Source organism: Lepisosteus platostomus, chromosome 5 (assembly GCF_059453375.1).
Source record: "Lepisosteus platostomus isolate fLepPlt1 chromosome 5, fLepPlt1.hap1, whole genome shotgun sequence".
NCBI lineage: Eukaryota > Metazoa > Chordata > Actinopteri > Semionotiformes > Lepisosteidae > Lepisosteus > Lepisosteus platostomus.
This window is the reverse complement of record NC_142615.1, coordinates 16,351,324-16,373,255: the sequence shown is the minus strand read 5'-3', so window position 1 is coordinate 16,373,255 and position 21,932 is coordinate 16,351,324. Positions and strand designations below refer to the sequence as shown.

Here is a 21,932-nt window from a genome sequence, read left to right as displayed (position 1 = left end):
TAGGATTTTTTGAACATGGGAACTTCCACCGAGATGAATGAGGTGCTCTTCAATAGCTTTTTCATCTATACACACAAGCGTATGTAACCAAGACACTCAGAACCAACAGAATCAACGTGAAGTCATAGAAAATCAAGAATGCCCCCGAGACATCTGCACCCCCCTCTTGGACCACTCTGGTATCAACACCCCCAAACCAATCCATACCAGCTAACAAGACTCAGAATCGGTGCAACCCTCCAACCTGGACCAAGAGCAGGATGGGACAAGTACCTGCACCACACTACGCACCCCTCATCCAGACCAGCAGGACAGCCAGACAGCACCATCATGACACACATAATGAGATCACTCTCTGTCAGTATGTGTAACATTCTGGGCCTGGGCTCCTCTGTAGTTTGGCTGAAGGGAGTTCAACAACATTATTAAACGGACTGACATCATAATCTGACAAGATACATTGTTTAGGGGAGACTTGTCCACCCACTGTCCCCCTGGTAACGTGAAGATCATTGTCCCTTGGCTTACCTAAACCAGAATCACTTGGGTCTCCGGGGCGGATCGGTGTATGGTACAAAGTCTTAAAAACAGAACATTGTTGAATTGTCTATAAAAAACAACCAATATCCCTTGGATTTCCCAAACACAAAGCTGAAGCAAGTATACTAACTCCATACCCTTAAACTACAAAAGGCCTGTGGCGTAGACAGGGTAAACAGCCACATCATGTGACATAACTGCATGAGCCTAGTGATGAGCCTAGTTTAAAATACTCAACCCCATCCTGAAGTACGGATGTTTTCCTTTGGCCTGGAATCCAGGACTGATCACCTGACCCTAACAACTGCCGGAGCATTTGTGTGAACAGTATTTATGAAGACAGCATATCAGCTCAAGGACATGATGACTATGGGACACAACACAATGTGAACCCCTATTTCTGTGAAGACATAATAAGATTTCTGTTGCAAAGATACATGGCACTATTTCCACTGTGGAGTGGAATTTTGTTGGGTGACCTGGCAAGATATGCTTCAGACAGCAAAAAAGACATATCAATGTCAGAGGTAGCACAAACAAGAGCCACTAATTGTCATGTTGAGACCTGGTTTGGCATTGTCAAGCATTCAATACTTCAGCACAGGAGGAAACTGAGGCCAGCAGAGTTTATTACGATAATGAGACAATCCCTCCAAGGCCGGTACAGAGAACATATAATCCAAAATGCTCTCCCCAAAAAGGTTTTGACGGCTCCATTGATCACCACTAAGACACGTCATGAACATGCACAGGAACAATGGGCAAAGAGAGCACCAGGTGTAGGCAAAGAAACAAAAAATAAATTCTACAGCGCACCACAGAAAATTCCAATCCCCAAAAAATGAGAACACAGGAAAAAAAAGTTAGCAATAGAAATATTGAAACAAATGAAAAATCGCCAGATGACAGCAACGGCCTGCAAGTACAGCAGGGGAAAGCAGGAACCACAGAATATAAAGAATGGCAGCACAAAGAAGAAAGGAAAGTGTCACCCAAGCAAGCTGCCGTGGGCATGGCTGAAGTGATCACACCACACTGTGATGCACGCCCCATCTCAAAACTTATAAAAGAGAAAACAGATTTCAAAAAGAAGGTAGGATTTGTATTTCAAATATTTCTCTGTGTGGACATTCACTTCTTTTTCAGAGCTTATGAATGTCATCTTCTACTACTGTAGGTGTTCTTTGTCGTTTCTCTCTAACTTGTTATACTTGTTGACATACTTGTGTTATACTTGTGGTGTGTAATCTCAATTTTCATTATGTTAGGTCCAGTGATCTCTTGTGTATGCTTTTGGCTTGGTAAATCTTTTTTAGGTACACGCCCTTTGGAACATCAATCCGAGTGAATTAGTGGTTGCAGTTTTGCCATCCATGCACAGTGCAGACACATATATTCTCAGACACTCGGAGTTTGTGTCTCTGAAACCAGATGAGTGGCTCATAGGCGAGGTAAGATGAAAGTGTTTGATTGCATGCATTTGTTAAGGTTTCAGAGCTTTTGTGTAATCAAATGTGTGTGAGTGCGTGAAATCACATCTTCTTCAATTGTGTTTGCTTTTTCCATAAGACCATTGAGTGTTACTTTCAAGTAGCGAAAGAATCCATGGACTTGGGGAAGAAGGTTTTCCTAATGAACCACTACACAACTGGTGTAATCATGAGTGGGAATAGAGAGCGCATGGCTAGACAACATTTGTCCAAGGTAAGGACATCAAACACAAATGTTGATGGATTACATTAGTGAGGGGCAAACATGGTTTTTCACTAACTGATGATTGTTTTATCAATAGAGAAACAAGGAGAGCTACAAGCAATCAAAACAGGTCACAACTGTGCCCATGGTGCTGCCTAAAGAAACTACCTTTATAGTCAGAAATCAAAATTCAAAGGTAGCACACCATCCCTGTGAGGCAGCCTGTTGTACTAATCTTGTCATTCTTTTCATTACAGGTCAACTTTGAAAACTATGAAGCCATTATTAGCTTTTTTAACACTGGTGTCCACTGGAAATTGTTGGTAAGTGTGGTGCAGGTAATCCAAAACAGCGTAGGTTTATAATTACACCTGGAACCATTACAGTTCAAGTGATTATCCTTGTTGCATCTAAAAAAATTACAAAGTCACAATGTATGTGTTCCTCTCCTGTTAAAAAAGGTGGACATTGATAGTGAGTGTCCAAGGCAATGGTGATAGTGCACTTTTCCTAAATTATTATTGTGAATACTGCCGTGTAATGAACAGACAACCAAACAAGTCAAAGTGTCATGTAGGAAAAAAAGTACTGTTAGGTCATTTCCTGACTGTCTTTGCCGAGGTTTGCAAAATATTAAATGTTAAATAATATATAAATATAAATATTATATATATAAAATATTCAAATATTAAAAACCTTTGTTTAAACAACATAAAACTCCTGAAACTGCCTGTGTGTCTGGCCCCACATTAAATGCAACTTCATGTCTGATGATGGGCCCTTTGTTTCTTGCAGTATCTGTATGCTCCATCCCAGAAAGTCTTTGTGGTCGACCCTATGGGGAGTGATGAGATGGGAGACTCCACTGCAGTGGCAAAAAGGTTCAGGTAAGAAATCAAGCATTAGTTTCGTGGTGAAATTCTGCAGGGGCACACATACATTTCAGGTTCAAGTTCAGCATGACAAATATTTCCTCATTTATCAATAACCTATTGTTTTGATTCACAGGGACTTTTTTAAGATGCGCAGGAATGTCCTAGGAAAAGAAGACTGGTTGAATATCAACTGGCACCCAAGCGTGATTGGTCACACCAGGCAAGCAGATGCCTCAAGCTGTGGGGTCTTTGTGATGCAGGTCAGCATAACCTTTCCACGCCGAAATTTTGGACTTAAAACTATTGTATGAGAGATTTTTAGGGAAATGATTGCAACAAACTTTTGTCTGTTAGATGGGCGCAGACATCATTAACAATTTCCCGGATATTCCAACATATATCGAAATAAACAGCAGTGCCAAAGAAATGAGAAAGTTGCGGGAAGACCTGTCAATCAGAATTCTTGAGGCTTCAGGTATTGTACCATTTGATCCTCATTGCCTACTTTTCTTGGTGTATATTATTTTCCTGAAGCATGTTCTCTCTCTGTAACAAGTCTGGATGAAAAAGATTCTCAATTTATTTATATGCAGAAGTCATTTGGGTATTCTTTTTGTACTATATAACACAGTGATGAAAAGTTAATTAAATCACATTTCACACAGTTAAAATTCAATGACACTTTGGCCTTCGTCGTGGTTGACACAACCATTGTCTGGGAAAAGTGTGGGTCTAAATTGCCCATAGTGAAGCAAAGCAAACTGAAACATGATAGCTGTGTTATCATGTGCCCCCTTAAAATCATAGCAACACACGCTGACGCAAAAAAGGGTAACAGGTGTTGACAGGAGTATTCTGAGACATGACAATGTGCGGTTTAAGAAGCAGTAGAACACCTAATCAGGAAAGTGCATACGAAAAGGTCTCTATCAAACTGTCTTCAATTATGCAACAATGATCTGTAGATAACATTGGAAAAATCAGTCTATTTGGCATGTTTATTATAGCTCCTCTCCAGGACATGTGCCTGATGTGTGGAGAAACACCAGTGCGGCAGACAAACTGGGTAAGTGAACATCATCTCTATCTGTATGTGTAATGTAAGCACATAATAACAAAACATGCCAGTGAAAGGTGATAGCTGAACTGATATAAGGTTTACTGTCCGTGTAGATTCAGTGTGACAGTTGTGAAAACTGGTTCCATGAATTGTGCATCTCAAAAGAAGAGTATGAAAGCGCAAAGAATGAAGTAACATGGATATGTACATTTTGCCAACCCCAGTTTGGTGAGTATGCTCTGCATGCAAACTATCACTATGAAAGGGTTTTTTAAGCAGGACATGTAGTTTTAGATTCAGCAGAAACATACAGTAGGATGACATATTTCAGTGGACGTTATAATTGTTTGTTATTGTTAAGAAGTTTGGATTGCAGGCTTGTCTTCTGGCATTAATGGTTCTATAAATTAGAGATAACTTTTCAAAAAACACACCAAAGAAGGCACACATAAAAGATTACTGATAATCTGTGCAATTTATTACATGACACAGGCATCTCAAAGATAGAATTACTGTGTCAGATTAATGATTAGACATGGATGCATCAAATCACTTACTAGGTTTCTTTCCAATAGTATAGAAACAAAGACACAACCATGAACACCTAAAAGAGCTTGCCATTTAGCACAGAAACAATATAACGTCTTGCTGTAAAAACACAAAGTAAGAAAAAAGGAGTTTGATTAAGAGAGATCTGGCAAATTGTGCAAATACCTAGATCTTGATTTGTGACCCATTTATACTCCTTGGATCCTTTGCAGTTCGTAACCCTTCTTACGGTTTTATATTTCAGGCACTGTTGATGAGTGAGCATCCACCCCCTACTCCCGAGCATTACATAAAAGACATGCTGGAAACTCAAGAAGACTGTCAACGTGTTCTCAGCAGAATTCACCTCCAAAAGACACGTAAGTACAAGTTTCAATATCCCCCCAAAAATTTTATCTTGGGTAAGAGTAAACTTTCGTACACTTTGCCAAACAATAATGAAAAACACTAGAACACAAAATCACTAGAAACCATTTGTTATCTATTGCCAGAAACCAAACAAAGTCTGTATGAAAACAGTAAAAAAGTTAATCATGACACAACACAGTCCCTTTTAAATATGATCACTACACACTGTTAACATCACTGTAGTAGTGCAAAGAAATGTAAAACGACAGTATGTCACCATGACATGATTTATGTGAAAGATTTCCAGATAAAATTGTATCCATCCTAGTAAGATAGATTAATCAAGAAATTCCACTCCGTTGTGAGAAAGATCAAAGAAAAATGGCTTCTATCAAATAGAAGTGTATCTAGGGTGATTCCTTTTTATTAGGTTTCCAAAACAGTACTCTATCTACCTTCAGACAGGGCACAGTGCTAAAAGGATTCTAACCGGAACAATAAAACACAATTGCATCATCGAAGTCCGAACCCCACTGGCTTTCAATATCGTACCATGTACATCTCCAGGAGTGGAGACTCATGAAAAAGAACAGCCTAGACACCAAAGTGATACTTTTCTTACAGTAAGGTTAAGGTAGTTGTAGGATGCTGTCTAGATCAATGAACAGATTATGTTAACAATAGCAAGCACGTAGCAGAGCATTTAGGCACACAGCCCCTAAATTGTGGAAATATATGTCAGACCTTTTTAAGGATGCCCCATACCTACAAGCATATTTAACAATGCTGTAGTCTTCTACATCGTCTCTGTAGTCTTCTTTATCCCAAGTGATCTAATTCTTTAGGAGGTGCAGAAACATAGATATCAAGTGGGTAAGTAGACAACCACGTTGCAATTGTTTTTTCTGTGTCTAACCCTTTTTTTTTCTCCACACCATGCCTGCCACTGTTCTCTCTTCGGTGCCTTTGGTTGATATTGAGCTCCGTCCCCCATGACAAGGGATCCTCCTGGATTTCTGAAGCAAGGAACCCAGCCTACAAAACTCAAGATCCTGTACTGCTCAACCCAGTGGATGGGACACACTCAACATTAACATCTAGTCTCACATAATATATGAAATAGAATTCACCGTGTCAATCTGCATGGTTGTGCATGTGAACTGTTTCTAGTAACTACTTGTCATACACAACCAGGACCTGGAGGGGAGGTCAACCATCAGGCCTTGGACCCCCAGAGATTTTTTTTCTCCTTTGGAGTTTTTTGTTTTTCTCTCCTTCGTGCCTGATGGTTACACAGTCACATCATCAAGACTGCATACCACACCTTCATTGTGATTACAGATATAGCTTATTTAAAATGTGAAATTAGGAAAAAACTAAACGAAACATGGGAAATAAAAAGAATGTAAAATCTAAAATTTTCAGATGTTGTGATGAAGCTTTTGACTCATGAATAGCACCCCCCTATCCCAGTGTATTACCTGTAGTGTTATCTTCAGAAACTCATTACAAAATAAAGAAAGGAGCCACAGCCACAGTAAGGTTGTATGAGGTTTGGGGGCCTGTCTGGTGTGTAAAACACTTGGTTTCAGCAGAGTGGGTGCTGTATTTGAAATGCTATTGAGCCATGAAGACGACCCACCTGTCCCAGTGTATTACCTGTAGTGTAATCTTCAGAAACTCATTACAAAATAAAGAAAGGAGCCACAGCCACAGTAAGGTTGTATGAGGTTTGGGGGCCTGTCTGGTGTGTAAACCACTTAGTTTCAGCAGAGTGGGTGCTGTATTTGAAATGCTATTGAGCCATGAAGACGACCCACCCGTCCCAGTGTATTACCTGTAGTGTAATCTTCAGAAAATCATAAAAAATTAAAGAAAGGGGCCACAGCTACAGTAAGGTTGTATGAGGTTTGGGGGCCTGTCTGGTGTGTAAAACACTTGGTTTCAGCAGAGTGGGTGCTGTATTTGAAATGCTATTGAGCCATGAAGACGACCCACCTGTCCCAGTGTATTACCTGTAGTGTTATCTTCAGAAACTCATTACAAAATAAAGACAGGGGCCACAGCCGCAGTAAGGTTGTATGAGGTTTGGGGGCCTGTCTGGTGTGTAAAACACTTGGTTTCAGCAGAGTGGGTGCTGTATTTGAAATGCTATTGAGCCATGAAGACGACCCACCCGTCCCAGTGTATTACCTGTAGTGTAATCTTCAGAAAATCATAAAAAATTAAAGAAAGGGGCCACAGCTACAGTAAGGTTGTATGAGGTTTGGGGGCCTGTCTGGTGTGTAAAACACTTGGTTTCAGCAGAGTGGGTGCTGTATTTGAAATGCTATTGAGCCATGAAGACGACCCACCTGTCCCAGTGTATTACCTGTAGTGTAATCTTCAGAAAATCATAAAAAATTAAAGAAAGGGGCCACAGCTACAGTAAGGTTGTATGAGGTTTGGGGGCCTGTCTGGTGTGTAAAACACTTGGTTTCAGCAGAGTGGGTGCTGTATTTGAAATGCTATTGAGCCATGAAGACGACCCACCTGTCCCAGTGTATTACCTGTAGTGTTATCTTCAGAAACTCATTACAAAATAAAGACAGGGGCCACAGCCACAGTAAGGTTGTATGAGGTTTGGGGGCCTGTCTGGTGTGTAAACCACTTAGTTTCAGCAGAGTGGGTGCTGTATTTGAAATGCTATTGAGCCATGAAGACGACCCACCCGTCCCAGTGTATTACCTGTAGTGTAATCTTCAGAAAATCATAAAAAATTAAAGAAAGGGGCCACAGCTACAGTAAGGTTGTATGAGGTTTGGGGGCCTGTCTGGTGTGTAAAACACTTGGTTTCAGCAGAGTGGGTGCTGTATTTGAAATGCTATTGAGCCATGAAGACGACCCACCCGTCCCAGTGTATTACCTGTAGTGTTATCTTCAGAAACTCATTACAAAATAAAGACAGGGGCCACAGCCACAGTAAGGTTGTATGAGGTTTGGGGGCCTGTCTGGTGTGTAAAACACTTAGTTTCAGCAGAGTGGGTGCTGTATTTGAAATGCTATTGAGCCATGAAGACGACCCACCCGTCCCAGTGTATTACCTGTAGTGTAATCTTCAGAAAATCATAAAAAATTAAAGAAAGGGGCCACAGCTACAGTAAGGTTGTATGAGGTTTGGGGGCCTGTCTGGTGTGTAAAACACTTGGTTTCAGCAGAGTGGGTGCTGTATTTGAAATGCTATTGAGCCATGAAGACGACCCACCTGTCCCAGTGTATTACCTGTAGTGTTATCTTCAGAAACTCATGACAAAATAAAGACAGGGGCCACAGCCACATTAAGGTTGTATGAGGTTCGGGGGCCTGTCTGGTGTGTAAAACACTTGGTTTCAGCAGTGTGGGTGCTGTATTTGCAATGCTATTGAGCCATGAAGACAACCCACCCATCCCACCTGTAGTGTTATCTTCAGAAAATCATAAAAAAATAAAGGTTCCATAACCCAAAACAAAGCTGGGAATAGTCAGATGACCTGCTTAGTGTGCAAAACACTCACCTGCAGCATTGTGGGTGCTGTGGTTTAAATGCTATTGGTTTGTGAACAGAATACCCCTATCCCAGTGCATTGTGCCACATTAAATAAAAGCAAGAGAAAAAGAGATTCAGAACACAAAGCTGTGTCAGTGTTCTGTGTAAAAAGTCGGTATGAACATCATGGGAGCTGTTTTTAATAAGCTGCTGAGTAAAGAATATTTTAATCTTCCTGCTGTCAGTAGTATTGTGAATATAGTTGACCCTTACCTGAATGAAAACAGGACGTAAAGGAAGGGTTTCAGAAATCAAACAAAGCTTTATTCCCGTGCTTACAGTCTGGGTAATTGGAGACTGCGCTGTTCTGCTTCCTATGGTCATATACCGGTTTTTCGCACGAAGCCGTATTGAACAGTATTTCTCGCGTTGTGAACGTGTGCACACAGCGGTCCCCCGGGTTCCAGTTCGTGCGTAATTACGCATCGATGAAAAACCGGAGGTTTTAAAAAAGATAATTAGCTCACTGATAGTTTGATATAAAGGGTGTGGAAATATCCACAAGTCGTGGTCTTTAAAATGCATTTGGTTTGACAGCATTCTGTGCTTCCATCGCGAAGATATGGACAAAAGAATATTCGTGCTTGGTCAAAAAAATTTCATAAAAACGACAAAGTAAAGGCTGAGAAAGCATCCACAATGTATTTTATACACAAAACAAGCATTCTCGCAACTCTAAGAGGTTTCGTGAAAGCGCTACAGGCGTGCCAAAATCGTTTTCGAACTTCGAGCTAACTTTACCCCGGTAATTTCTTTTTGACATCTTACACAAAGCAGAAACTGATTGTATGACATACCGTACAAGTGCAAAGATTACAGATTTTAATCGTCTTTTTTCTGAACCAGGGAAAATCTGATCATGTTTCTCTATAACAATAATAAAAAACTTTATTTTACGTATCACCTTTAAAAGTGGCATCTCAAAACAATACAGTAGATGTAAACCACAGATTACAAGGTAAATACCCAGACAAACGCAAACGCGTTTTTAAAAAAATGCTTTCATTCATTCAACAGAGAGAGAGCGTAAAACCTGGGTGTAACAGCTGTTCCTTTTTCTGTTCACTCGCTCTCTGAGATACATGGGAATCCAGGCTTTTTTATCAACACTTTCTTTTCTGTATACCAGATCTTATGGAACCACTTCAGAAGGGTGTCAGCCAGTCAGATTCCAGGAATCGGTACTTTAAAGGAAAAATACACACTGGTATTCTATTTCTCCCTAAACATTTTAAGCATCAAAGTATTTAACTAACATGTGAAATAGCGTGTGAAAAAGTGGTAGTTTTAAGCTTTTCTGCTAATATAATATGGAATTGCTTATCTAAAGAATTTAATAACGATATGATTATATTCGTGTACTGCGACAGGGCTGTTTCGCCTCTCTCTTCATGCGACTGTACCAGGAAGAGGATTTCTTTCTATTCGAAACGTGTATTTTAAAAGTTTAAGAAGTCAAAAACTTACAGCGTACACAGATTTCTAAACTGATCAGGATCGTTATCTTTGTCTTATGCATAATAATGTTCACCGCTCTGTCCAGCAAATTAATAATAAACTTTATTTTATATAGCGTTTTAAATGAATAAGTAATTAGATTGCTCATAAACCTAATCACTTGCTTTTTCTTTTTCTTTAGGCTCAGATTTCAACTATAGATCGTATTATTAATAACCATAATAACAACCAACCAACAAAAAAAAAAACAAATAAACATAATACCAACCAAAAACATAGATAACAACCACAAATACTGTGTTTGCTGTGAACCGATTCGATTTTTAAGAACTTTATTTTCTTTTCACAAAAAAATACAGGACATCACAAATTAGAAAGCTTTACATTAATATACATACTTAAAACAGTATATATGATCACATCTCATTACATTTTGACACGGTACCAGTTACATAGCAACAATTTCTTTTTTTCTGGTGCAAATCACATTCTTTACTTAAACATGATAATGTTTTTCACAGTTTCTTGAGATATAGACCTATGCTCTCTATTTCCCACAGATTTTCTGCTTCCTCCCTCCCTTCTCTCCACAGATCTCTGAGGTAATAGTTCCCTCGGGTGATGAACAGGGCCAGGCTACCTGCTGCCTTGACTGGGACCTCGATGCCTTTGAACAGCCCCATGTTCCTCACTCTCCACAGGGCGTCTTTCCCACTGTTCACCACGGCCCAGATCCTGTCAAACACGTCAGGAGGAAGTTTGACAGGAGAGATGCCGTATATGACGAAAGCAGCAGTCAGGGTAAATTGGGGCGAGAGAGCTTGCAACCAATCTTCAAACTGTGCCCAGAAGGCTTTAGCAAAAAACAGGACCACAGAAGATGGGTCACAGTCTCCTCCTCGCCGCAGCCCACCCTAATGCAGCAAGGGCTGGGGGTGAGGCCCCTACGGTACAAGAAAGTTCGTACCGGTAAGCACTGGTGGACGACACTCCAGGCTAAATCTCTGTGAATGTTGCACAGAAACTTAGAGGATGTGTGTTTCTACACCTTCCTTGTTTGGGCTGATGTTAAAATGCCCACAGGGGTCTGCCTATTGTTCTGGGGTGCAACGAAATCTTCCAGTTTTTGGACGCTGACATCTCGGAGGGGAATATGGCCAATTGGGTGAGATCTTAGAAAACTTTTAACTGTCCCATAAATTGCAGGGCATGTGTCAGAGAGTGGGACATCCAGCTTGGGTCAGACACCCCACACTCTGAACACCTCCCTACCTACCTAGAGCCTGGAAAAATAAGTCCAGGTACGCGCTGCAGGTGCTTTTGCAAAGCCTCTCAGCACAGAGGCCAGGAAAATGCACAGCAGCTTCATAGCAATATCTGGGACAGACTTCCCCCCTGAGGGTAGCAGCCTGTACATTATTTCCCTTCTGAGTCTTTCCTGCTTCCCACCCCATAGAAATTGAAACATCAATCTCCTCAGCACCGCCGCAACACGGTGTGGGATTGGGAACCTTAGGTAGAAGCCAGAAAATTCAAGATAGGCAAGAGCTCGGTTTTGATGACCAGCACCTTCCCTGTCATGGTGAGGTCTCGGTCCTTCCATTGCATCAGTTTTTTGTTTAAGATTGGCAATTTGTTCTGCCAATTTACTGTTCCCATCTCTTCTCCAAAATACACCCCCAGGACTTTAATTCTCTTCTCTTGCAGCCTGAGATCATGTCCTTCTTTTGGCTCCCTCCAGTTCTGATAAAAAATCTCACTCTTAGATTTGTTAATTTTTGCAGAGGAAGCCAAAGAGAAACGATCAAAAGAGAAGTGATCAGAGCACTGCAGAGCTCTGCTAATTGAGGCATTGTCAGAGAGGAGCAGGGTGACGTCATCCATGTATAGAGATGTCTTTACCTCTCCTCCCCCAATTCCAGGCACTGGTATCCCATTAATGACCTGATCCTTGTGCAAGGCACAGGCTAAGGGCTCCATAACCAAAACGAATAACAAGGGGGATAATGGGCAGCCCTGCCTCACCCCTGAACAGACTTCAAAAGGGCGTGATCTATTGCCATTAACCATTACTCTGCTGTTGCTACCTGTGTTCAGCAGGTTAAGCCACTTTCTCATGATGGGGCCAAACTTCATGTGCTCAAGTACCGATGTTAAGTACTGCCGGTTTAGGCGGTCAAAGGCCTTTTCTAGGTCTACACCTAAAATGCACAGAGGGAGGGAGCGATCCTCTGAGTACAGACAGACATCCCTCAACAAGGCCAGGTTGTCGCTCATCAGGCGTCCTGCTATCCCACAAGTCTGTTCTTTCCCTACCAGTGAGGCCACTACATTTTGTAGGCGCAGGAAAAGGGCTTTGAACAGGATCTTAGTGTCCACGCCTAACAGGCTGAGGGGTCTCCTGTTCTTTATGTCATTCTTTGCTCCTTTCTTAAACAAGAGAGATAGTGCCTTCTCTTAAGGAGTCAGGCAGCAATTCTGTCTTATAGCTTTCCTCGAATAGGAGCAGTAGCGGATCCTGAAGCGGATCCCAAAAGGTGCAATAAAATTCTTTAGGGAGCCCGTCAGCACCCGGAGTTTTCCCCTTCTGTAAGCTCTCCATAGCCTCTCAGCTCTTCTACTGTCCAATCCCCCTCAAGTACTTCCCTATCTTCTTCACTCAAAACGTTTTCTAGCTTTGAGGTAAAAAAATGAATTTCTTCATCCTTTACCTCTGTAGAGCTGTACAGTCTTGAGTAGAAGGCCTCGGTGCAGGAGAGGATAGTACTCGGCTCTGTTCTCTCTCATCCCTCCTCATCAACTACACTTTCCATGACAGACTTGGAGCCTACCACTTTCCTGAAAAACAAGCGAGTACACTTCTCATTTTCTTCCAAGAACTGCACTCTGCTTCTTAACAGCACTCCTCGACTACTTTCTTCGGCTTTGCTCTGGATGTCCTTTTTTAAAAGGGTGATATCCTCGAGCACATCGAAGCCACTGTGCAGCATCGTGTAGAGACGCTGCAGCTGCCTCTTTTTCTTGGTCCACTCTCCTATTGACCCGTACAGACACTGCAAGGACAGCCACTGTGATAGTTTCTCCTTGTAGCGGGGTACTACCCCCTCGTTCTCTAGCAGCTTTGTGTTGAGTTTCCAGAGGCCTGGGCCAAAGACAGTCCCGCCCTGGAGTTCCACTCTACACCCTAAAACCTGATGATCTGAGAAGAAGACAGGCTGAAGAGTGACCCCAAGAACTTTCACTCTCTGTGAGACAAAGCAATAGTCAATTCTGGAGACTAGACTGCCTGTCTGTGTGCTCTAAGATACAATTAAAATCCCCTCCCACTATCACGTCAGTGCTACATAACAATAGGGAAGAGAGTGCTTTGAGTAGCTCCACCCTTCCTCCCACGTCAGTAGGACAATACACATTGATTAGCCGAAGGTTAACGGTCCCCCATTCGACATCCACACACAGCAACCTGCCATCTATGACCCTCTGAATACTTTTCAATTTGAAAGCCCATCCTTTGAAAAGAATGGCCACACTAGAGGCTCTGTTGTTATTGTCCCCTGACCAAACAGAAGGCCCTTTATCCCACCTATCTTCAAAGCTTTTATACCTCTCTTGATAGGCTAAAGCACACTCCTGCAACATCAACACATCTCCCTCTCTCTGCTGGAGGTAATCAAAGACAGACTGGCATTTAACTCTGTCATTGATACCTCTGGTGTTAAGAGAAATTATGTTTAGAGCCATATTACATAAGAAAGTAGAACCAGTCTTTACAAAACACATTTCTCTTCTGTCTCACCTGTTACCTTCTTCTTTTTCTTTTTCTTCTTACCAATTTCCTGCCAGCCATCCTCTGAATGAGCCTTCATCAGGGTGGCAGCAGTAAAAGCGAGTCCATTTCAAGGAAGGGGGTAGAGGGAGGGGTGGAGGGGTTCCAGCTGTCCCCATCACCATGCTCTCCTTCCTTCTCGCTCGGGGGAGGAAAAACAGAGTCATTTTTTCCTTTCCTCAAGTCCAAGAGCACTGAGGGGAAAGGGGTGCAGCCGATGCACCAGTCTCCTCTTCCCCCTCACCCACCAGCTGCTGCAGATCCTCTGTGATGGACTGGATGGAAGAGAGGAGGACATCTGTAGCACTTGCAGAGTCTGAGAAAAGCAGCTCCGCTGAATCCTGGGTATCCTCGCTGGACCCGCTCCACCGGGGGGCCCCACACTGGCCCTCATTCTGAGGAGCAGGAGTGGGGGAGGGGTCCTCGCTGTTCTCGGGGGTTTTCAAACCCTCGTGCTTGTCTGGTGTAGTCTGCGGTTGTGGGGGCGTAGTGGATTTCTTTTCCACCGGCCCCGGAGCCACAGCAGGACTGATCCTGGCTGGAGGCTGAGAGTCTTTGTCCAACAACGGTTCTTTGTTTGACTTGTTGTTTGCTTTGGCTTTTTGGGCCGGTTTGGCTGAAACAAGCACTGCCTCATCCTTTCTCATTTTGAGTTTATTGGCGTAGGCGTGAGGGCAGTTCTTAAAAACGTGTCCTTCCGAGCCACATAAATTGCACTTTGGCAGCATTGAACAGTCAGAGGTTAAATGTCCCTGTTTGCCACAGGTCTTGCAGCATTTCACAGTGCAGGATGATGCCAGGTGTCCCACAGCACCACAGCGCCGACACACCTTTGGTTGTTCCACATAAAAAACATAGCCATTGCAGGCGCCCAGCTGGATTGTAGAGGGCAGGTGCCTTAAGCCTCCATTTACATTGTCCGGTAGCAAGCGAACCTCGAATTTCCTTGCTCCTGTTTTTATACCGTCAACATCTCTAACCTCAGTTCCATGGTGGACTGTGCAGTACTGGTTAAGCCAGGTGTGAATGTCCTCCGTCTTTGCCAGTTCAGAGAACATAACAACATGCATCGTTTTCCTCTCTCTCTGTGTCAGAGGCTGCAAGTTGATCTTATCAAGGGCAGGAACTTTCCCTCTTTTTGCCTCAAACACATCCACACATTGTTCAAACAGAGAATAGGTAGTAAAAACAACCTCAAATGCTTTCTGACCTGGGAGAGCGAAGATGAAATCCATGTGCCGAGGTTCAAAGCCAAGTTCCTTCTGCAACACTTTTCTGCTGAACTGCATACGATCCATGAAGAGGTCATCCAAAAGCTCAAAACGCACAGCATTCTTGCGGGATCCAAATGTTGCCATTTCGTGAACTGCAAAACAAACACCGCTTCCACAAAACAAGAAAACAATGCAACTACTCCCCCTACAGGCTGATCAAGGTATCTCCCCTGCCAGGTAAGTATGAGCTGTACAAGCCCCTGCAAGCGGCCCGCACCCACAGCACAAAGCGCGCAGCCTAGGCCAGCTCCTCGCCCCGCACACCACCGCCTCCTGCTGGGCCCACTCTTTCGCACACTCACACGCCACACTAACACTCAAAAGGGTGGGCAAAACGAGAAAACGAGCGCGCCGTTTTCTACACATCTGCAGTCGCCAATGCGCATTCGCAGCATGTCCCGGGACGCAATTCGGCCTCATTTGCATAACACCAGACCGGCAGATCGCTACGCAAGCTTGCGTCGTGCGCCTGCCACACACACTGTATTATTATTACTGAGAGAGAGGCTCACTGTCTGTTCCTCATGCTGGGACAAGAGATCACACACTGTATTATTATTATTGAGAGACAGGCTCTCTGTCTGTTCCTCAGGCTGGGACAAGAGATCACACACTGTATTATTAGTATTGAGAGACAGGATCACTGTCTGTTCCTCAGGCTGGAACAGTAGATCACACTGTATTATTATTATTATTGAGAGTCTGGCTCACTGTTCCCCAGGCTGGGACAGGAGATCCCACACTATATTATTATTATTGAGAGACATGATCACTGTTTGTTCCTCAGACTGGGACAGGACATCCCACACTGGATTATTATTATTGAGAGACAGGATCACTGTCTGTTCCTCAGGCTAAGACAGGAGATCACATACTGTATTATTATTATTGAGAGAGGCTTACTGTCTGTTCCTTAGGCTGGTACAGGAGATCACGCACTGTATTATTATTATTGAGATACTGGCTCACTGTCTGTTCCTCAGGCTGGAACAGTAGATCACACTGTATTATAATTATTGAGAGTCTGACTCACTGTTTCCCAGGCTGGGAGAGGAGATCACACACTGTATTATTATTGAGTATCTGGCTCACTGTTCCCCAGGCTGGGACAGGAAATCACACACTGTATTATTATTGAGAGACAGGCTCTCTGTCTGTTCCTCAGGCTGGGACAAGAGATCACACACTGTATTATTATTATTGTGAGACAGGCTCACGGTCTTTTCCCCAGGCTGGGAGAGAAGATCACACTGTATTATTATTATTATTATTGAGAGTCTGGCTCACTGTTCCTCAGGCTGGGACAGGAGATCCAACACTGTAGTATTATTATTGAGAGACAGGCTCACTGTCTGTTCCTCAGACTGGGACAGGACATCCCACACTGGATTAATATTATTGAGAGACAGGATCACTGTCTGTTCCTAAGGCTAAGACAGGAGATCACATAATTTATTATTATTATTGAGAGAGGCTTACTGTCTGTTCCCCATGCTGGGACAGGAGGTCACACACTGTATTATTATTATTGAGAGACAGGCTCACAGTCTGTTCCTCAGGCTGGGACAGTAGATCACACTGTATTATTATTGAGAGACAGGCTCACTTTCTGTTCCTCTGACTGGGGCAGGGAATCACACACTGTATTATTAGTATTATTGAGAGACAGCTAGGCTAGCTGTCTGCTCCTCAGGCTGGGACATGAGATCACACACTGTTGTAGTGTGCTTTCACGAGGCACCAGTTCTGTAGGGGTTTGGGCATTTACTGGTACAATTATTTTTGTGGCAGTAAATCACAAAATTGATTCTTTTAATGGTCTTAGAATCCAACCATGCGATAAAACTCAAACAACACTCATACAGGTACTAATACAAGAGGATACATTTATTAATATATAGAATATGCATGTAAACCTAACAGATCTTATCGTAAGGGTTATAAGAATACAAAAGATATACATTCATTCAGTTACAAAGAGTTACACATATCAAAAGGACATAAGTTCGGTATATCATTCATTTAGACTGCATCGTAATTGAACTTGTTTACAACTTCTACATTAGATACTCAAAACAAGTACATAACCCTTAGGAATTAAATTGATATCAACTGGTTAGGAGCAGTAATGCAATGAGGTTGAATACTCACTGCCACTGGGCATGTATTCTTACCGTGTCCGTAGTTGGGAGAGCGTTAGACTGAAGATCTAAAGATCCCGGGTTTCGGCATTTTGTTTCATCGCGCCCTTTGTTCCTCTCTCCAGCGCCCCCTGCCTAAAGTGACGCTTCCCTTTCTCAGCCCGAAATGCAAGCGAGACACCAGCAGCGATCCCTTCAGGTTTCCGTAGTGTAGCGGCTATTACGTTCGCCTTAACCGCGAAAGGTTCCTGGTTCGAGACCTTGCAGAAACAGCCTCGTTTTGCACGCTCCTGTACTTCACAGAGGTATTGAGCGACCGGTCATTTGTTCCCAATGTATTTCCGGTGCCTTCATGCACTCTTGTACCAAACGCACGTTCCTTCTGTACGCGGAGCCGATCATTTGCAATTGGGCTGTGCCGACAGACCAGCACGAGCTCTGTCGACTCAAAAGCAGCGCAGGACCTGCAAGAACAACAGAAAGATTAGCATCCAGCGGGGGCTTCTTAGTGAGCCCAAGATCTCATCAAGAATCGGCTCCAGCAACAAGGCTGGGCGCATTGTTCCATTCTCCGACCACTCTCGGTGTAAACAAGTCCCTCCTGGTATCTGTTTGAATTGCACTTTCCTGCGTTTGCTTTGGTGTAACTGGCTTCCCCTGCATGGGCGAATGTGAAGAAGATCCTTATTAAGTCATTGAAGAAAACCGAGAAGAGCTCTGTCGTTCATCAATGATCCAGTCAGGCAGTACTCCTCTGTAAAGCGCCGTTCGTTCACATCGATTGGCTTTTTTTTGCCTTCATTTGTGCATGTAGTAAAAGCAGACGCCTCTATTCTGCCGTGACCCCAACTCGAACCGGGGTTGTTGCGGCCACAACGCAAAGTACTGACCACTATACGATCACAGCGAGTTACCGAGACACACGCGGCAGGGCGGAAAGGGCTGTGCTCTCTTCGTGTGACATAATTCGGAAAAGTCCTGACGTTGCATTTCAACTGAGCCCCAGTATACATCGACCCTTCGACACTCTGAGTGACAACTCTCTTGCGTGTTATCTCATATTTATGTAGTTTGCTTTCATGATGCCCGGAACAGGGGGGCTGTGCGCTCCCATATGGTCTAGCGGTTAGGATTCCTGGTTTTCACCCAGGCGGCCCGTGTTCGATTCCCGGTATGGGAACGTGTCAGTTTTGCCTCCTGCTTTCCAAAAGATCAGCACCGTGTACGAAGGAGCCGCATTAAAACTACTCGAACGTGCAAAACGTGCGAGAAGAGGGGGCGCATGTTTCCAGCCGAAACTTCTCGCGTGTGAGACGAGCTGATCATTGCTGCAGGAGGTGGGAGGGTTACTCTGGTAGACAGGGCTGACCTTCGGCAATAGGATTTATAGTCTCCAAGATGATATTTGCACTTTCTGGAGAGGCGATTTTCTCCACTTCAGAAGCCCGATTTCATCGATTGCGTGGAGAGGGCTGTAGAATGTGGCGCCGCCTTTCCTGTTCCGTCCATGACAGGCGTGCCGGTCTCTGGAGAGAGAGCACGGTCCATCAGCGCACTCCAATAAAGGCACTGGAAGCAGCTGAATTGCATTGGCAAAGCTCAGCACTGGGCCGCTAGGCACGTTTTACCATTGTTTCCGTAGTGTAGTGGTTATCACATTTGCTTCACACGCGAAAGGTCCCTGGCTCGAAACCGGGCGGAAAGAGACGTCTTTTGTCGCCACGCACAAAAGGGGATTGGGGATTCGCCTAGCGCTGTGATCGAACAGACCCACTCACCTCTTAGTGTGGCGGGATCTGCACAGTGCATGTCACAGCGCATCCTGCTTTCACTTCAAGGCGCGTCCTGATGCACCCCAGTCTCCCGCGTGACAGGTGGGGACAGGTGACAGGTCCTATACTAACGAGGAAGACATCGCTCTCTCCGACCCCCGGCATCGTGTCCCGACCCACCGTGCTGGAAGCCGACGCGTGCTGTGATTCCTTTACGGAGCAGAAATGACAACCGAGGAGCCGAGAGATAATTTCAGCATTTCGCGTCTGAACGGAAAACACAAACGACCAACTCGGAATGACTTGCCTTTGACGCTTCTCAAAGCGTTCTTTGTGCATCGAACAGACCCACTCACCTCTTAGTGTGGCGGGATCTGCACAGTGCATGTCGCAGCGCTTCCTGCTTTCACTTCAATGTGCTTCCTGATGTCGAGTCGTGTGCCGTGCGGAGGCTCTGAAAGCGAGAGCAATGAAAAGGTGCACGACGCTGTGAAAGAAAACAGAGAAGTGAAAGGCAGTCCTTTCTCTAAGGAGGTGAAAGAAAAGCTACTCCCCGTCGGGGAATCGAACCCCGGTCTCCCGCGTGACAGGCGGGGATACTTGCCACTATACTAACGAGGAAGACATCGATCTCTCCATCCCCCGGCATCGTGTCCCGACCCAGCATGCTGGAAGCCGACGCGTGCTGTGATCCCTTTACGGAGCAGAAATGACAACCGAGGAGCTGAGAGATCATCTCAGCATTTCGCGTCTGAACGGAAAACACAAACGACCAACTCGGAATGACTTGCCTTTGACGCTTTTCAAAGTGTTCTTTGTGCACGACGACTGCGCCGCCTAGCAGATACAAAGGGGTTGTACAACTTTGAACTAGCAAATGGAAGAGGGCTAAGCCCCCTCTCTTTTAGCCCAGGTTCGATCTGTCTCCCAGAATCACCAGGGCGCACACACACACACACCCGTGCCGTTGAAGTGCTCTGCTTCATTTCTAAGTGCAACTCAACATTCACTCCTACCCCGAGTGCAGAAAAGACAGCATCCACAGCAACAGCAGCTCAGGTCTCTGCACAGGAGCTAAGCTGCCCTCATCTCCTCTGCTCTGCGGCTCCTGCGGAGTGGAGTCCTGCCTGGAGCCGTGTTTGCAGGCGGCGGCTCCCCGCGCCCTGTCTGGGCGTCGTGTCCAAGAGCTCCTGGGAGGAAGAGCGAGCCCTCCCACTCGGGGGCTTTTCCACGGTCTGTGTGAGGAGGGGCGGGTGTGTCCAGTAGCTTATCGAGCGGAAGCCTGATCGTGCAGACCTTGAGGTGTCACCTCTTTGTCTGCTTTCCCGCCCCCCCTCCGCCCAAGCTCTGCTCCAAAGTAGCCCGGCAACCCCTCACACCTGCACGTGTCACAACCTAAGGTGCGGTCATGAGACACCCATGGGGTGTCGTTCTGTTCTTGCTAATTGTTTCCTGCCCGTCGCAGGCAGGAGTCCATGCGAGGAAGATGCGCTGGACAGAGCTCAGAGGGCGCAGCTGGGTGGCTTTCCTTCTGAGTGACGTTCCTGCAACACTCTCCCGCTACTCTTGGTGCGCTCATGTCACAACACAGGAAGGCTGGAGCAGGTGGCTGTGGGCTTTGCGCACTGCCGAAATAGCTCAGTTGGGAGAGCGTTAGACTGAAGATCTAAAGGTCCCTGGTTCGATCCCGTGTTTCGGCATTTTGTTTCATCGCGCCCTTTGTTCCTCTCTCCAGCGCCACCTGCCTAAAGTGACGCGTCCCTTTCTCAGCCCGAAACGCAAGCGAGACACCAGCAGCAGTCCCTACAGGTTTCCGTAGTGTAGCGGCTATCACGTTCGCCTAACACGCGAAAGGTCCCCGGTTCGAGACCGGGCGGAAACAGCCTCGTTTTGCACGCTCCTGTACTTCACAGAGGTCTTGAGCGACCGGTCATTTGTTCCCAATGTATTTCCGGTGCCTTCGTGCACTCTTGTACCAAACGCACGTTCCTTCTGTACGCGGAGCCGATCATTTGCAATTGGGCTGTGCCGACAGACCAGGTCGAGCTCTGTCGGCTCAAAAGCAGCGCAGGACCTGCAAGAACAACAGAAAGATTAGCATCCAGCGGGGGCCTCTTAGTGAGCCCAAGAGCTCATCAAGAATCGGCTCCAGCAACAGGGCTGGGCGCATTGTTCCATTCTCCGCCCACTCTCGGTGTAAACAAGTCCCTCCTGGTCTCTGCTTGAAATGCACTTTCCTGCGTTTGCTTTGGTGTAACTGGCTTCCCCTGCATGGGCGAATGTGAAGAAGATCCTTAGTAAGTCATTGAAGAAAACCGAGAAGAGGTCGGAGTGGCCTCTGTCGTTCATCAACGATCCAGTCAGCCAGTACTCCTCTGTAAAGCGCCGTTCGTTCACGTCGATTGGCTTTTTTTTGCCTTCATTCGTGCGAGTAGTAAAAGCAGACGCCCCTATTCTGCCGTGACCCGGATTCGAACCGGGGTTGTTGCGGCCACAACGCAAAGTACTGACCACTATACGATCACAGCGAGTTACCGAGACACACGCGGCAGGGCGGAAAGGGCTGTGCTCTCTTCGTGTGACATAATTCGGAAAAGTCCTGACGTTGCATTTCAACTGAGCCCCAGTATACATCGACCCTTCGACACTCTGAGTGACAACTCTCTCGCGTGTTTTCTCATATTTATGTAGTTTGCTTGCATGATGCCGGGAACAGCATGGTTGTTCGCTGCCATATAGTCTAGCGGTTAGGGTTCCTGGTTTTCACCCAGGCGGTTCGACTCGGTTTTGCCTCCTGCTTTCCAAAAGATCAGCACCGTGTACGAAAGA

At 45.0% G+C, this 21,932-nt stretch overlaps 2 long non-coding RNA genes and 4 other non-coding genes across 6 annotated transcripts; 4 read left to right on the top strand and 2 right to left on the bottom strand.

Annotated features, from left to right (window-relative positions):
• Window positions 1–1,378: 1,378 nt before the first annotated feature.
• On the top strand, window positions 1,379–2,222 carry LOC148664162 (uncharacterized). The gene is made up of 3 exons (XR_015936478.1): window positions 1,379–1,633; window positions 1,857–1,991; window positions 2,110–2,222. It is a non-coding gene; the product is annotated as an uncharacterized LOC148664162 (long non-coding RNA).
• A 1,041-nt stretch (window positions 2,223–3,263) lies between these two features.
• LOC148664161 (uncharacterized) lies at window positions 3,264–6,485 on the top strand. Its single transcript, XR_015936477.1, has 5 exons — window positions 3,264–3,370; window positions 3,465–3,585; window positions 4,118–4,176; window positions 4,284–4,398; window positions 4,964–6,485. It is a non-coding gene; the product is annotated as an uncharacterized LOC148664161 (long non-coding RNA).
• An 11,954-nt stretch (window positions 6,486–18,439) lies between these two features.
• Window positions 18,440–18,511, top strand: trnae-uuc (transfer RNA glutamic acid (anticodon UUC)). The gene has a single exon. It is a non-coding gene; the product is annotated as a tRNA-Glu (tRNA).
• A 1,141-nt stretch (window positions 18,512–19,652) lies between these two features.
• On the bottom strand, window positions 19,653–19,724 carry trnad-guc (transfer RNA aspartic acid (anticodon GUC)). Its single transcript has one exon. It is a non-coding gene; the product is annotated as a tRNA-Asp (tRNA).
• A 1,188-nt stretch (window positions 19,725–20,912) lies between these two features.
• Window positions 20,913–20,985, top strand: trnav-aac (transfer RNA valine (anticodon AAC)). The gene has a single exon. It is a non-coding gene; the product is annotated as a tRNA-Val (tRNA).
• A 574-nt stretch (window positions 20,986–21,559) lies between these two features.
• trnah-gug (transfer RNA histidin (anticodon GUG)) lies at window positions 21,560–21,631 on the bottom strand. The gene has a single exon. It is a non-coding gene; the product is annotated as a tRNA-His (tRNA).
• Window positions 21,632–21,932: the final 301 nt, after the last annotated feature.